This window comes from Lactuca virosa, chromosome 3, assembly GCF_052849685.1.
Source record: "Lactuca virosa cultivar CGN04683 chromosome 3, Lactuca_virosa_CGN04683_v6, whole genome shotgun sequence".
NCBI classification, from domain to species: Eukaryota; Viridiplantae; Streptophyta; class Magnoliopsida; order Asterales; family Asteraceae; genus Lactuca; species Lactuca virosa.
The window spans coordinates 150,148,523-150,166,153 of NC_136428.1; the positions used below are offsets into that span (position 1 = coordinate 150,148,523).

At 35.5% G+C, this 17,631-nt stretch overlaps 2 long non-coding RNA genes across 2 annotated transcripts; one reads left to right on the forward strand and one right to left on the reverse strand.

The window, feature by feature from the left end:
- The first annotated feature begins 1,794 nt into the window (after positions 1-1,794).
- Positions 1,795-7,674, forward strand: LOC145166709 (uncharacterized). The gene is made up of 5 exons (XR_013740662.1): positions 1,795-2,158; positions 2,548-2,622; positions 2,704-2,747; positions 2,845-2,995; positions 3,317-7,674. It is a non-coding gene; the product is annotated as an uncharacterized LOC145166709 (long non-coding RNA).
- LOC145166710 (uncharacterized) lies at positions 5,625-8,555 on the reverse strand. The gene is made up of 5 exons (XR_013740663.1): positions 8,071-8,555; positions 6,758-7,844; positions 6,570-6,646; positions 5,842-5,869; positions 5,625-5,731 (listed from the first exon to the last, which is right to left on the reverse strand). It is a non-coding gene; the product is annotated as an uncharacterized LOC145166710 (long non-coding RNA).
- Between the last annotated feature and the right edge of the window lie 9,076 nt (positions 8,556-17,631).

Below are 17,631 nucleotides of genomic sequence, written 5' to 3' on the forward strand. Positions count from 1 at the left end.
ATACTTATGGTAATTTTACCAATTTCCATGTTCAATTTTTTTTTTGAAAATAACGATTAAATGCTCTTTTTTCTATATGTAAAGGATGTGAATATACATAGGGCATGCTAAGAGAATAAGAATCACTAATATTAACTTCAAGTGAGTTTAATATGTCATGTAGTTACATGTTATTATATCAGTATTTGTATATTTAACCCTTATAAATTGCTTATTATTATATTTCAATATAAAACTTCATTACTTTTATATCATTAATGGAATTCGTTAAGCATACAAGAAAAAGGAGTATAATCAGGATAATTTTGACAAAAGTTGTGTCTGGATAGATGTTGTAATATGTGGCAGGGGTATAACATTCATTTTTTATTTTTTACATGGAGTGATAAAACAACCATAGGTGTTCGATAAAATGTGTAAAAGAATAATTTCATGTCTTCTTCTATATCTATCTAGATAACAATATTAATAAACTAAAAGTTTTAAAATTATTTAGAAGCAAGTACTTAGAGTTTGTATTTTTATAATTTCACGTTTTGGAAGATTAGTGGCGTTTTACGAAAGATGAATATAAACCTTTTATATTTATTTAAGTTAATTTGATAATTTTTTGATTTCTAAATCCTTTAGAAGTTTTGTGTAAAGAAACTGTAAGTACATTGTTGTTGTGTGTTACATACTGCTGTTGACAGGCACAACCTTTATTTTTTTGGACAAGATTTAGAGATCCTAACTAAAGCTGGATTATACATATGTCGGCTCATTCCAAGTATTTTCCCTTATGGGCTTCTTTAATGTAATTTTGGTACTTGCCTAGGGTTAAAATGACATATCTTTTTCACTTGGACATTTAATAGTGACAAGAAAGGTCCTGGTAACATAATAGGATCAAAATAAAAACTATATGTAATTTGAAGTTTTTTTTGCAATTTATAACCAACTTCTTTCTAGCATCTTTTACTTATTTTTAGCAAAGCACATTTTATCCATCATAATAATTTATTTATTTACAATTATGTATTGTATTTTTTTATGTTAATTTCATTACATACATATATTGTTTGTTTTGTATCAAATCAATTCCGATGTTGTTTTGGGTTTTTTGGTAGTTATTGAAAATTATGTTGCATTATATAAAGTAATGACTTTTATAAAATATGTGGATTTACATTTGTGATTAAATTCTCAAAGTTTACAAATTTACTAAAAATAAAGAACATATTCTAAGAAAAACAGTAACATTGAACGGATTTCAATGTTATAGTTAGTAAGCCTAAAAAATAAACACATGACACAGTAAATCAATGTAAAGTTTTGAAAAAAACAGATGAAAACAACAACAATTTCTATTTATCTAACGTGCAATCACCATGAACGATTAACAAGCAGTAAAAAGTAAGGTTTTAAAAATCTTCGTTTGTAGTTAAATAGTTACAATTTATTGTGTAATTAAATACTTACAAATAAAAAAGTTATTTCAAAATACTATATAAGTTTTCTAACTTAATGATATATTATTTATTACATAATTAAATTTTAATTTCTATTTAACATTAACATTCGTGGGTCCCATGGATTTTCACCTAGTTACATCCATAAATAATCCTATAATGATGATATCATTGACTTTTTAACATAATTTTCCCCTTTATTTATCTACAGCCGTTCACCACCTCCACCACAAAATTAAGAGGCGACTCACTCTTCTTCCTCCTCGCCTCGTATTTTTTCTGGGTCCCATGGATTTTCACCTAGTAACGTCCATAAATAATCCTATAATGATGCTATCCCTGACTTTTTAACCTAATTTTCCCCATTATTTATCTACAACCGTTCACCACATCCACCACAAAATTAAGAGGCGACTCACTCTTCTTCCTCCTCGCCTCGTATTTTTTCCTCCATTTATATTGTCAGCCTCCTAATACTAATTTGAAAGATGAAAGCTTTGTCTCTTGTGTCTTGGGATCTCGCAAGAATCGACGAGTACGAGAGATGCTGGAATATGTTATCTTTCAGAATCACACTCTTATTCTCAATCCCACTAACCAAAACCCTTCTGTGGGACTAGGAACTCATCGTTTTCGTCGAATTTGGGGCTTGAAGATGAATAATTGGAGGTGGGTTCCTCCGCTGTTGGTCATCTCTTCCGAATTAGGTAAAAAAGAAACGCTCCTCAATTCTTTCGCTTTTCTTGGTGAACATCCATCCTTCCCCTTTCGTTTTAGATTTTGGTTGAATTCAAACCAACCAAAATTTCAACTCTTTTACGGTTTTAATCCGAAATATGTGTGCTTAATTTTGCCCGCCAACGGTTCGCTAAAAGAAATATTCTGTCAATTTCATTGAATCTTCAATTCATATACTCCACTTAATCTTTGTGTTTAATTTGGTGTTGTTATGAAATTTTGAAGTCGATCAAGTGACCAGGTTTAACTGAAGCTTTTTTGGATCAAATATTTATGTTCTTAAAGTATTCCCTAACATACTTTAACATGTTTTGTTTTATGAATGCTTCCTTATTTTGCTGCATCTGAAACTTTGTAGTTGGTTTTTTCTCAAGAAAGAGATACTTCTGTGAAATGGTTTTCATGCCTACCCCCAGTTAACCACACACGAGAAGTAAGTGTATCAACATGTAGCTGATAGGGTTATAGAGGGCAATATAGTCTTTTTTTTATAACATTTGATGTCCAAATGCAGGCTGTCAGTTTTTGTGCCAATCCTCAAGGAAAAGCCCCAAAGAAGTATGTCTATTTCTAGTGTATCATCTGCTTATCTTAGTAATACTGCAAAATTTGTATGATCATGGTATGAAGTAACAATTTTTTTGCTTTTTTACAGTCCAGTAGTGCCTTTAATGGTCCAAATGGTGACTCGGATTCCCAAGGTAGAAATGGGCAGCTAGAACTCGGTAAAACATGAAAAGGCTACTCTCACAGATAGAGATTACAGCAAGGGACATAAACACAACAAAGTATCTAAGACTCAACTGGTATTTTCTGTTTCTTTTTGCATTTAGGCTACATATGTTTGTCCCATTAACGTCAGTGTAAGTCCCAATTCGCCGATTAGGACAAATAATGCTAAAATATTAATTTTACATGATAATGATTTGTTTTTTTTCTTTCCTCCAAAATGTTATAAATATTAAGTTTTTTTATACAAAATGCTGCCATTTTTTAATAACAATTGTTTTTTTTTTCACGTCATAATGCTAGAAAAAGTTTTGTTGCAGAAATCTTGACGTGACCTCAACTATTGTTAACAAGAAAAATGACTTTTTTTGTTCTTTATTGTGTCATTTTTTGCATAGAAGGACCAATATTTCAACATCCTATTGACCCATGTTCAAATCCTGGCACTACTCAGCCCTTGTGGCCATGGAGGTTCGCCTGCAGTGACTCCAGGGCATGAGTCAAAGCCTCATGTTTGCAGCGGGGATTAGTCGGTGCGCGAAAGCTGGCCCGGAAACCCTTGTGAGGGAAGTTCCCTTTCCAAAAAAAGTCTAGACTTATTTTTTTTACACTTATTTCATATTAACTAGAAAAGGGGTCCATGTAGTTTTGTTTTTTTCTCATCTATTTCAAGTTGGTTTAGGGCGAAAGTGGTCATTTTACATAGACTTAACATTTCAAAGACATAAATTGTGGCCAAATGTGGGTTTTGAGGGCAAAATGGTCATTTTAGATGGACTTAACACCCGAGGGATGAAAAGTAGCATCAATGATGGTTTTAGAGGCACAACGGTAATATTACATAGACTTAACACTATAGGACAAAAAATATGACCAAATGTGGTTTTAAGGGTAAAATGGTCACTTTATATGGACTTAACATGAGAGGGACAAAAGATTTAACCAATATTAACCATTAACCATAAGTTACACTAATATATTTCCAAATAATTGCCTTTTAAATTTACAATTCCAAATATAATTACATACCATATATTTAATATTGTATTATATTAAAAACATTTATTAATATTATGCGTTCGGTTCAGTTTTTATTGGTTTGGTTTGGATGAAAACCATACCCATATGTATTTGGTTAATCAAAAATAAAAACTACACCATCTTGTTTAGTAAATGCTTAGTTAAAATGGTTCGGTTATATCACTTAATTTAGTTTTGATTCAGTTTTTCGGTTATATTTTCACCCCTAATTATAATTTCATATAAATTTGTTTTCTTTGTATGTTTAATTATTTATACGTGCGATGTTTGATATAAACCAATTTAGGTTAACTATGAAATATATGATATTTTGATGCAATATTTGAAATATTTGAAATGAATTATGTGAATCTCACGTCAATTGACACATAATTAGGTTGTCTAAGTCTTTGTTTTTTTTCTTGTATTAAGTTGATAAAGTTTATTGAATGGATAATGATATATGTATGGATAAAGTATTACTCATATAAATATTGTTATTTTCCGTATTGAATGAACAGTCTGAATTTGAACAGAAGAGTATTTACCATATTTTTAAAAAATTACAAATAAAAATATACCACTTATTTGATAATTATAAATTACAACTAGTGGAGAAACCGCGCTCCGCGGGGTTCGGTTAAGACCAGAGTTTTATACTTTTGTTTATCGGTTATGTATGCGGTTTAGTTAGCCTACCATACATCTATCCATAAATTGTACCACCCAACATAGCCTACAATACAACTTTTTTTTTTCTTCTTACAGTAACATTTTTATTAAATTCATAACTGTCTAGCCTTTTTGAAATTGTCTAATTTATATTTTTCTTTTTTATGATTTTCAATAATATATTCATGCTACTGTGATTTTTTGACATAACAAAACATTTAATATAAATTTTTTCTAACAAAAATTGAAATTACATGAGTATTTTAACAAATCACTATAATAGTTTTTAAAATTTAAACAATCATAATTTGATATCATATTTCAGACATACACATACTAAGAGCATGAGAAAATAAAGCAACCTAAGAATGCAGTTATCCAGAGCCAAAAGTTTAAGATTTATTAATGAAAACTTGGTGTCTTCATCGTGTTTTCTTTTAACTACATCTGGATATAAAATGCTAGATGTTACACCACATATTTTAGATGATATAGCTAAAAGTGTGCATATTGTGTCCTCTGTGAATCTTCTTCTGAGCTCCACATGGAATCTACCACTTGCACAATTACAAATGGTAGAAGAATGAAGGTAATAGAGTAAGTGAAGAACATGAGGGTTTATGTTCTAACTGTTCTTTGGTTTAGCGTTATCTCTATAAAGAGATAAATAAACATTATAGTCCTATAAAAGCAAAACAAAGATTTTAAAAAAAATTGTTAAAGAATTGGAAAATAGTAAAACCCTGTCATTATAAAAAACCAAACGATTAATCAGAGGTTGGAGATTTATCAGCCACCGATCAAAGCAGAAACAGAATCGCCTAATCATAAGATAGGTAAAAGATTATGAAAAAGAAGTATTACACTTTGGATATTTCTCATCAAAAAGATAAGTGCACCTCTTTGAAGATTACACTATGAGAGACCTTGTTGAAGCCCTACAAAATCGACATAGAAGCATTTATTTAGAAGCAATATGATAGGGAAAAGATTATGAAAAAGATGTATTTAGTCAAAAGGGAGTCATCAAGAACCAGTTTTCGGAACATCTTCAAAGAAGCTTCGTTTAAAGCCCCAATCATTTAAAAGTTGAAGTGGTTAGACCTTGTGGGTGAGAAAAACTGGACAAAAGAAGATGATTAGAAGAACTCATGACCTTAAAATTACCTTAATTTGAGTTTCCATGAACCCTTTTAATCAGGGCTTTGAATAGTTAGAACAGTCAACTCACCATCTTTGTCATCATCCCAATCTGCTGGCTGCAATTTTAGATCATTATAAGTAAAAACTAAATAATAAAAAATCTAAAATGGATCGGAGGGTCAAGCCATGATTGTAATTGTTTTTTACCACAAAATCAAATGATCCATATAAATACATAAATGAAGGAATGGTAAAATGGTCATTTAATTCTAATACTTAGATCGTTTACTCGGACCAATGGATAGCAACCTACAAACAATTCTAGTGTACTTTCAATTTCCAACTCTTCCATAGGCTTATTAAGAATACGGCTAAATGCTAGAAATAGAAACGTACTTTAACTTATTTGTTTATCCCAACAATCTACTTTCATTTCTTTCTATTACGACATTATACTTTCAGTTATTTTATTTATTAACACATTGTACGTTAAAAAATTTATTCATCTATAGCATTGCACCTTCAAAATAAAAAATATATTAGGACATTGTATTTGAAAAACAACCCATATATAACAATGAAAATTGTTTTGTATCAACATTACTATATTAGACGGAGTTTTCATCATACAAAGTTATAATAAGTAAAAAAGAGCGTAGGATGCGATAATAAACAAAAAACAAAAGTACATATCTGTTTCTTGCATTTAGCCCTTAAGAATTGTGAAAAATCCGTTAACCTATCACACTCCATAAGGGTTTATCTTCAGCAAGTAAAGATTTTAAGCAAATAAATATTGTAATTTATGAGCCTTACTTTTAGCAGCAAGAAACCCCGAACAAAAAACAATTCCACTGGTAGCAAATGGATGTGCAACAACAAAGAACAACTATCTGAAACCCAAAATACATGTTACCAGCTTAATTTGAGCAAAAAAAAAAAAATAGGAAACCAAAAAGAAGAAAAGTCAATCATGACAACAATCAACCATTATCTTAACAAACCTTTGATCTTTTGAAGCATAACATCCTCATAAATATTAAACTCTGACTTAAAATCTTGCAGGGAATCCTATTACCTTCCTAGTAGTGCTTCAGAATTTTTGCACCAAATGAGAACTCAAAACACAGAAGTTTGAAGTTTTAGTAACATAGAGTTTTTCAAGAAGATAAATCAAGAAAAGGAGGATCATAATGCAATTTATTCTTACCCTCGAGCCATAAACCTCAGCAGTATCAAACCAAGTTATAGCACTATCTAAACTTGCAGCAAATGCATTCTTACAAGCTTTCATCTTCCTATCTGCAATCGTCCGGAAGAGAAACCTAGTCCTGATATCATTTTCAGTCAGAAACCAATAGATAATAGAGCACATAAGCTTAAAACAGTTCACTGGGGAGTTTTCACGAACACCTGGCGGACAAATTTTCAATATTTAATCAAAATTACCATTCCATTTGAAATTGTTCCAATAACTGGTAGGGTGTCATGACAAAGCTCCAATTGCAAGCTTTGTAAACTTGAAATCAGAACCACCCGGCTTCACAAACTTATCTTCCTCGTCGTTCAACCTTTCTCTCGCTAAAAGCAAAGTTTCAGACACTGGTTTGTTATTATGCTTTAACTACTAATCTAAGTACAAACATTACTTTTTTGTGTTCGATGCAGAAATTCTCCACACCCACCACTACCACCGCAGCTGCCAATGGTGATAGATGCAAACCTATTGAAATGTTACATACCTGGTTGAAAACCATTGGAGTAACTGGAGAGGAACAAAAGTTAGAGACCTGATGTCGGTTGAGGGAAATCAAAGAGTCACACATTCCATTTCCAAATTCGATTTTGAGGACTTTCAATTTAAGTCAATAGCTGATAAACGTACCCTTTTTTTTTGAGGAATTTAGGAATAATCAATGAATATCCAGTTTCCAAAGTCGGACAATTATTTGTACATAGGAAACAAACGAACTCAGAAATGTTAAACCGGAATAAAGAACCAAACACAAAAATTAGAAATCAATAAAAAAAGCATTAATACCTTTATGTGGGACCAAAATCTTCGTGCTAAACCTCCAGTGGTGGCGGCATCTAGGGTGGACAAAAATTAGAAGTATATGAGAAACAGTCGGACTAAAATCTTTCTCTTCAACCTCATAAAAAACCCAAATCGGTGGTAAGGGAGCAGGTAGGGAATCAAAAGTAGAAAACGAATCACTATGCTTTGACCGTTCTTCCTTTTGATTGTTCCCCTTTTCATCATCGATCTTTTATTCCAAATGGTCAAAAAACAAAAAATCAAAAGACAAAAGCAAACCTGTCGTCTTCTTCTGATGGGACGATCCGACGATTTTAGAAATTGATCACATAAGGTTTGAAGGGAGAAGGTGGATACCGTATCGAGTGTTCAAGTCGACAAACTGAGAGGAGCAGGAAGTGGCGTTGGGAAGCATCAAGAAGAAAAAAAGATACAGAAGGGATAGATGTACATGTCAAAGTGAATAAAGAAGCATTTGAGGCGGTGGAATCTGTTGATGGATTAACCAGGTGAAGGAAGCAAACACATGTAGTGGAATCTGTTGATGGATTAACCAGGAAGCAGTGGACACATGTACAGAACACTTATCACTCCTGAAAGATGCAAACACGTGTGACAAACAATATCTATATTGACGTAAAATGACCTTAAGACGGATTTGAACAGACACATATAAACAAAGGACCAATTATGCCAACCCTTAGAAGAAAGAACTGCAAACACACCCATAATCAGGGGACCAGTTCTGCCCAAAGCCTAAGAAGATCACTGTAGCTAAGATAGGATAATTTTAATATATATATATATATATATATATATATATATATATATATATATATATATATATAAAATTGTTTATTATCACGTTTTTTTAAAATAAATAATTTAAACAATAACATGATTGTAGGGTCGAAAGTAGATAGTAAGAGTCGAAAGTTGTGTCTTTATTATGTGTCTGTAAGTGTCGAAAGCTGAGCACTTTCAACATTTTATCTATTTACAAGGCATTGTAGTTTCGATATGTCATGTATAGTCCTTGTATTTTTTGTACGTCTGTTGTACCCTATAAATATGGTAAGTACATAGGTCAGAGTAACAGTTCGAGCATTCTCATATATCATACTTTGTACTCTTCATATGTGAAATTGAGCCAAATTTTTTTTATTTAGATTAGTGAGTCTTTTGTTTGTATTTCTTAATCAATTGATTCGTTCATTGTTTTTAACACACTTCATTTGGTATTAGAGCGGGATTCATATCATCTATTAAAACATAAAACTGGTGTCAATCGATTGAGTTGTATCGATTCTGCATTTTGTGTGTTAGACCAATTGATATCTGATTGATTTCTTTCTTTGATTTCTATTTGAATCAAAAAATTTATTTCTTTAAAGACCATACATCAATGACAAACTTCAACTTGAACACGATGACAAATTCTCTCATTTGCTTGGATCAACAACAAAAATTCCGCTGTTGATTCCGGAATACTACGAACAATGGGCTGACAGAATGGAGGATTACTTGAATGACATTGATGAAGATCTGATGAGGTTAATCAATAAAAAAGGACTATGTGTTATGATACTATACATGAAGTCCTCCACCCCCGGAATACTACGAACAATGGTTGTATTTACTTTGATCACTATTATACTCGTTGTTATGATACTATACATGAAGTCCTCCACCCCCGGACGTTTCCTCCATCATTGGTTTGGGGGTGTGACAACTGCACTCTCACTATCACAGAAAATCTCCATAGGCTCCTTTATAGCTGGTACAACTCCAAGGTCTCCGATGAAGTTCTTCAGCCATATCGCCTCCTTCGCCGCTTTGCTTGTTGCTATGTACTCTGATTCACACGTTGAATCAGCTACAATCTCATGCTTGGAACTTTTCCAAGTAATTGCTCCTCCATTCAGGGTAAATACCCAGCCCGACTGAGAGCGGAAATTATCTCTGTCGGCCTGAAAGCTGGCATCCCTATACCCCACTACTCTCAAGTAATTACTCCCACCGAGGGTAAGGATCCAGTCCTTAGTCCTCCGCATGTACTTGAGAATGTTCTTTACCGCAGTCCAGTGAGCCTTTCCAGGGTTCCCTTGATATCTGCTGACCATGATCAAAGCAAAGGCCACATCAGGGCGAGTACAAGTCATAACATACATGATCGAACCAACTGCGGAAGCATATGGTACTCGACTCATCTCAGCTATCTCAGCCTCTGTACTCGGACTCTGAGTCTTACTCAGTTTGGCATTGCTCTGCATCGGTAAGTCACCTTTCTTGGAATCCATGATGTTGAACCTTTTCAACACTTTTTCCAAGTAGGTACTTTGACTAAGTCCAATTAGTCTTTTACTCCTGTCTGTCAATATCCTTATCCCAAGAATATAGACAGCTTCTCCGCGGTCCTTCATAGCGAAACACTTCCCAAGCCAGGACTTAACCGCCTGCAAGGTTTGAATGTCGTTTCCTATGAGTAGTATGTCATCCACATACAACACCAGAAAGCTAACTGTACTCCCACTAGTCTTGACATACACACAGGACTCATCCTCGCTTCTCGAAAAACCAAACTCTTTGACTTTCTCATCGAAACAAAGATTCGATCGACGATATGCTTGTTTCAATCCATAAATGGATTTCTTAAGCTTACACACTCTATTAGGGTACTTTGAATTGACAAAACCCTCTGGCTGACTCATGTAAACGTCTTCAGCCAACTTTCCATTAAGGAAAGCGGTTTTGACATCCATTTGCCATATTTCATAATCATGAAATGCAGCTATGGCTAGCATAACCCTAATAGACTTAATCTTCGCTACTGGTGAGAAAGTCTCATCATAGTCAACTCCCGGAGTTTGAGTAAAGCCCTTCGCAACCAGTCGCACCTTATATATATGTACTTTCCCATCTGTGTCGGTCTTCTTCTTGAAGATCCATTTGCACCCGACTGTCTTACGAGCCGGTACATTGCCAACCAAGTTCCAAACTTGATTGTCATACATGGACTAAATCTCGCTGTCCATAGCCTCTTTCCATTTAGCAGACTCAAGGCTTGCCATGGCTTCCTTGTAGTTGTTAGGCTCATCCAAATTTATCAGTGTGCTATCACTGATAAATGTATCACCCTCAGATGTTATATGAAAACCATACAACATAGGTGGAACACTAACTCTACTGGAACGCCTCAGAGGTACGGATTTGTCAATCGGCTCAACAGGAGTTTCCTCCTCAGGTTGATCACTAGTGTTTGAGGTTCCTTCATCGCTTGACTCTTGAAGCTCTTCAAGGTCAATTTGCCTCCTATTGTCTCCTTGGCCTATGAGTTCTCTCTCGCGAAAGACTCCTCTCCTCGCAACGAAGACAACATTGTCACTCGGTCTGTAAAAGAGATAATTAAAGGATTTCTGTGGGTAGCCGATGAAAATACACCGCTCACTACGAGGTTCGAGCTTGTCGTGAGTTTCGCATCTCACGAAAGCCTCACAACCCCAAATGTAAGGTCCTCAATACAAGGATCTTAACCAGTGATCAATCAAACAATCAAATAAAGTAAGAAATGAGTAGAAGAGGAATAAGGATCAAGCTTGCACACGTTAATAACTGAAAAACGTCAGGTACAACTTGATGACCGTAAACTCAACTGACTGACTACCCCTCTGACAGATTCTGATAAGCTATATATATAGGAAGATAGACCGTAAACCTGATTACGGTCAGGCAGACCGTAAACAGGTTTATGGTCACAACATACCGTAAACACAGCCCCGACCGTAAACACATAAAACACTATAGAAAAATACAGTTGCCTAGAAAAGCAAAGTATAAACCATAATTTTAGACCCAACAATCTCCCCCTTGGTTTATAGCTTTCTTTTCATAATTGACCCAACAAGCTCCCCCTAAAAAGTAGCTGGCTTTTCTTGTTAATCTTCATTGGGAGCTTGGCTTCAGCGTTTATCTTTGATTTCTTCACAACTTCAAGATGAACTTGATGAATCTTCAATAAACGACTTCATCTTGAGCGGATTGGCTTATCTTCAAAATTTGACATTTAACACATGTTGGGTGAGGAGGCTTCTTGTACTGATTCTTGAAAGATAGCACTTTCAGCTTGAGAATCTTCAGAGAGAACATCAGACAGAACAAATCTTCTGAATCACTTCAGCAGGTTTAAGATAGCAGCAGATTGATTGAGGAGGCTTCAATGCAATCCGTCACATAATCTTCAATTTCAACTTCACCTTGCTTCTGGGGTTGAAAGATTGAATGTCAAAAGAATAATCTTCATTTCTTGCTCCTTCGAATGAGAATTCTTCGATGATCACGGATGAAGCCTTGGCTCAGAAATCTTCGACACAAACTCCATGAGTTTCATCTTCACCTGAATTCACTTTTCAAGACAAAACAAAACTAAAAGAAAATTTAGCACACAATATTTTTGGGTTTTTCATATTTTTTGAAAAAAATAAAACAGAAACAAAAATATTTTTGGATTTTTGATTTTCTTGAACAAGAAATAAAACAGAATATAACACTATTTTTTGATTTTGAATTTTCTGAGTTTTGTTTGTTTTTTGAAATTTTCTGATTTTTGTTTGATTTTTGAATTTTTTTAATTCTCCCCATAAATTTGTGCATAGAGAAAAACTATGAACAAATTTAACAAAAACAAAAATATTTGGGATCAAAGTTGTGAGACAGTCTTAACTTTGTTTATCAGAACCTTCACCTTCATGAATAGATCTAGTCAATTGCTGGTATTGTGGTCCATCTAAACACGAAGAATATTGACAAAATTTTCAAATACACCATTTAGCTGACGACGACCACGAGTATTGTTGTCCACTTAAATTAAGCAACGAGATCTACAGACAACCTCTAAATGGTTCAATTTTAGTTGCACTAGAACGTGTTCCCCGCTTCCTGATATACCTGGTTATCAAGAACTTCCTAAGGACTCCTTACTTTAGGTGAGTAAACAATTATTAAGGAGGAAGTTAGATTTAGAAATAGGTGCATATGTTGTGTCCCAGGTCGGATCTCTTTCAATCACGCAGAGGGGACAACATATGGCTAACTAGGATAGAGGGATTGAGAGGTAGAATTTTGCATATGCTGTGTCCCAGGTCGGATCTTCCGATCACGCAGAGGGGACAACATATGGCTAACAGATAGAAATAGTTTCATAGATAAGAAGGTGTGTAAAAATAGAGTTGCATATGTTGCATTCCAGGTCGGATCTTCCGATCACGCAGAGGAAGCAACATATGACTGACAGATAGAAAGCAAGAAAATAATTTCCTACAGACCTACTTTATCAGAACCCCCCAGTCGCCCTATCAGAACCAGAATTAAGGACATAAGTCTGTACATCAAGGAAAAGTTAAGCCACAGTAGTAGATGCGTATTAATTTAGTGTATCCTGTAGGTTCCCGTGTTTATCTCACTGCTTAATCTACCCGAGTGTCGTATGGTCAATCCAAACAATTCTATCTAAATCCACACTGTCAAATCCTTCATGCCTACCAGCACATTGAATACAGAGTCTAGACAATTCAGATTCAGTCCCTTACACATGTTTTAGACTGCCCGTTATCACTTTATCTTTATATCACTTCCCAATAATACCTACTAACGAAAAACTATTAAGAAAATGAAAAATTGTCTTTAAAACGAATCAGAGTAAGATAAACTCAGGAGTATAGAGAAGAAAACGCAAACCGTAATTCGCCGATTGAATTTGCATCCAGAAGGTCTGAGAACAACATACATAATTTCAGAACAGATCCGAAAATTCTTCATGTCATTAAGCACTGACCCCATGAGTGATCCCTTCCTTTCTTCCCTTCCCGCAAAGGCCACATACTCTCAAACAAAGTTCTGAATGTTGTACAGTTGAGAGATGCCTCCTATCATGTGCCAGGAGCAGCCACTACCAACAAACCGAAGTCTGATGATATGCCTCCATAGTTGCTCCGACACAGAGCGGGATCAGTTGGTCTTTGGAACCTAGTCCATTTTGAAACTGGTTCGACCTTTGTCATCTTTGCAAGGTACTCTCTCCCATGACATGTCCTGCTTATCACAAACAGAAGATGACGAAATATTAGAATCGTTAGAAGATTTGGGAGAGTGGACCTTCGGAACCCATTTGTAGTTGGGTTTAACACATTTCTTGTTCGAGCGGATGGGTGCCTCGGCACTTGATTTTGAACTTGAAGTCAGCCGTTCAGATGACTTTGACCTAGCCGGTCTTGGTTTCGCTGGAGCATCTCTTGGATTGGACTTCTTGGCTGGCTTTCCCTTCTTGTCCTTGAGATTTTGATTTTTCGCCTTTTGCGCGTTCCAGTCACCATGGTCTGAACGTGACCTTGAGGGGTTTCTTTTGAAGTATCTCCCTCTTGGCGCGTTCTGCCAGCCTTGTGCATAGTAGGGAACGTATGCGTGATTAGGACAATTTCTGGCAATGTGTCCAGGTGTTCCACAGTGAAAACAAGTCTGCTTCTTCACGTAGGAGTTGTTTCTTCCTGCCCCTGGTGGCGTGCCCTTGCCTTGTCTCTGGTTGCTCCCACATGCACACTTACAACAAGCCGTCGGTTTCGCTTGTTTTGGAGGCCTGTATTTCTCAACAGCAGGTTGATCAGAAGCAACTGAGTTCGAAGCAACAGATTCAGAGTTCAAGGAGTCATTGGATTGTTCAGTAGTTTTCTCCTTGTTCTCATCCTCTACTACTTTACCTGCACAGGAAGTAGAATCCTTAGTATCTTTCATCTCAACACCCTTAGTTGCCTGTTCAGCAGCTGGTTTACCGTATACCATAAATGGTTCTCGGTCAATCTCTTCCTGAGATAAAGGTTTTGCAGTGTAGTTGTGATTATAGGGACGAGGGACACCTTCATACCCTAGACCCTTTTGCTGGTTATCCTTAAATTTCATATTATGTTCCATCATGGACACAACTACCTCACTTGATACATAAAATTTCTTAAATGTAAATTCAGCATCATTTAATTTAGCTTTCAATGCATCAAGTTCGGTAGTTACAGCAGCAAGTTTTTTCTTAATGTGATCGTAATTTTCACAATTGTTGCTGTAATCTTCTTGCAGTTTTCGGAAATCCTTGGTTTTGGTCTCTAATTGAGCTTTTAGAGGTTTCTGACCTTTCCTAAGGGTATAGCCTTCGTATTTGAGATCCTCATTTTCTCTTTTAATCAACTCGATTTGGTCACGCAAAAATTTAATTGTTTTAATGCAAGTTTGAGAACAAGAAACTTCATTGACCGGAATGTTTGAGGAACTCATTGTTTAAAAATATGTCCTTTGACTTAAAACTCAAAAGTCAACCTCAAAAGTCAAATTTGAAAAATCAAACTTGAAATTTGCTTGAATCACCAAAGACTAGATTACGGTTGAAATTTTTTTGACCGTAAACACAGTTTACGGTCGAGAATATGGTTGAGAATGCGGTTGAGAATATGGTTGGAGTTTACGGTTGATGAAGATTGTCTGTATACGGTTTCTGAAGATTAGCTGTATACGGTTTATGAAGATTCTTGAGTTTACGGTTGAAATTCAGTTCACGGTTATTGAAGATCTTGAGTTTACGGTTGAAGTAGAGTTCACGGTTGTTGAAGATCTTGAGTTTACGGTTGAAGTAGAGTTCACGGTTGTAACTAATTTGACCGTAAACACCCAGATTTCGACGAAAACACAGATTTTAAAGCTGAATTGATTCCCCACGCTATGAAAACACTAAACCAAGCTTCAAATACAGACGAACACAAACCTATTGAGATCGTAAACGTGAAAAGAAGTGAATTGACACCGGTTTGAGCTCTGATACCAATTGTAAGGTCCTCAATACAAGGATCTTAACCAGTGATCAATCAAACAATCAAATAAAGTAAGAAATGAGTAGAAGAAGAATAAGGATCAAGCTTGCACACGTTAATAACTGAAAAACGCCAGGTACAACTTGATGACCGTAAACTCAACTGACTGACTACCCCTCTGACAGATTCTGACAAGCTATATATATAGGAAGACAGACTGTAAACCTGATTACGGTCAGGCAGACCGTAAACAGGTTTACGGTCACAACATATCGTAAACACAGCCCCGACCGTAAACACATAAAACACTATAGAAAAATACAGTTGCCTAGAAAAGCAAAGTACAAACCATAATTTTAGACCCAACAATATCCCCCTTGGTTTATAGCTTTCTTTTCTTAATTGACCCAACAAGCTCCCCTTAAAAAGTAGCTGGCTTTTCTTGTTAATCTTCAATTGTAAGGTCCTCAATACAAGGATCTTAACTAGTAATCAATCAAACAATCAAATAAAGTAAGAAATGAGTAGAAGAAGAATAAGGATCAAGCTTGCACACGTTAATAACTGAAAAACGTCAGGTACAACTTGATGACCGTAAACTCAACTGACTGACTACCCCTATGACAGATTTTGACAAGCTATATATATAGGAAGACAGACCGTAAACCTGATTACGGTCAGGCAGACCGTAAACAGGTTTACGGTCACAACATACCATAAACACAACCCCGACCATAAACACATAAAACACTATAGAAAAATACAGTTGCCTAGAAAAGCAAAGTATAAACCATAATTTTAGACCCAACACCAAACCTTGATGTGTGCTAACGAGGGAACCTTCCATGTCCACATCTCGTGAGGTGTTTTGGCAACCTTATTAGTTGGGACTAGATTAAGGATATGGGCGACAGTCTCTAAGGCATACCCCAAGAATGATATAGGTAACGAAGCTCGACTTATCATGGAACGAACCATGTCCAACAAGGTTCGATTGCGCCTCTCAGCCACACCATTAAGTTGTGGTGTCCTAGGTGGCGTCAGTTGTGAAACAATCGCACATTCCTTGAGGTAGTCTTGGAACTCGATACTAAGATACTCACCACCCCGCTCGGATCAGAGCATCCTTATCTTCCTGCCCAACTGATTCTCCACTTCTTGTTTAAACTCTTTGAATCTTTCAAAGGTTTTTGAGTTATGTTTGATTAAGTAGATATAGCCATATCTTCTGTAATCATCGATAACAGTCACATAGAAGCGGTTAGCATCCCTTGTGGCGGTTCTGAAGGGTCCAAACACATCGGTGTGTATGAGATCCAACAAACCTTCACCCCTTTCACAAGTACCAGTCAAGGGTGACTTGGTCATCTTTCCAAGTAAACAAGATTCGCAAGTGTCATCCGACCTTAAGGCGAATGACTCCAAAACTCCAGCCTCTTGGAGTTGGCCTATGCGCTTCTAGCTGACATGTCCAAGAAGACAATGCCACAAGCATGCCTTATCCAAATCATTGGAAGAATAAATGTGCAACACATTATTTCCTAAGTTGTCTACAACCATCACAGTTTCATATACACCATTACAAGACAATGCTTTAAAATAAAAAACACCATTATAAAAAGCATTAATAACACCAATTTCATTATCAAATGAAAAAATAAAACCTTGTTTGTACAAACCATGAAAGGAAATAATATTTCTCGCCATTTCAGACGAGTAGCAACAATTATTCAAATCTAATTCTAACCCACTACTAAGCAATAAAGAATAAACTCCAATCTTGGTGACAGGTGAAACCTTCCTATTCCCCATGATCAAGTTTATCTTCCCGTATTAAGAACAAATGTGAAATCCACAACCTGTATTAAGAACCCAAGAACAAGAATGTGATGAGTTATTAGATAGAATAGTATAGATACCTGCATAGGTGGCCTTAACCTTCCTATCTTTAACATCCTGCAAGTATTTGGGGCAGCTTTGCTTCTAGTGCCCTTTC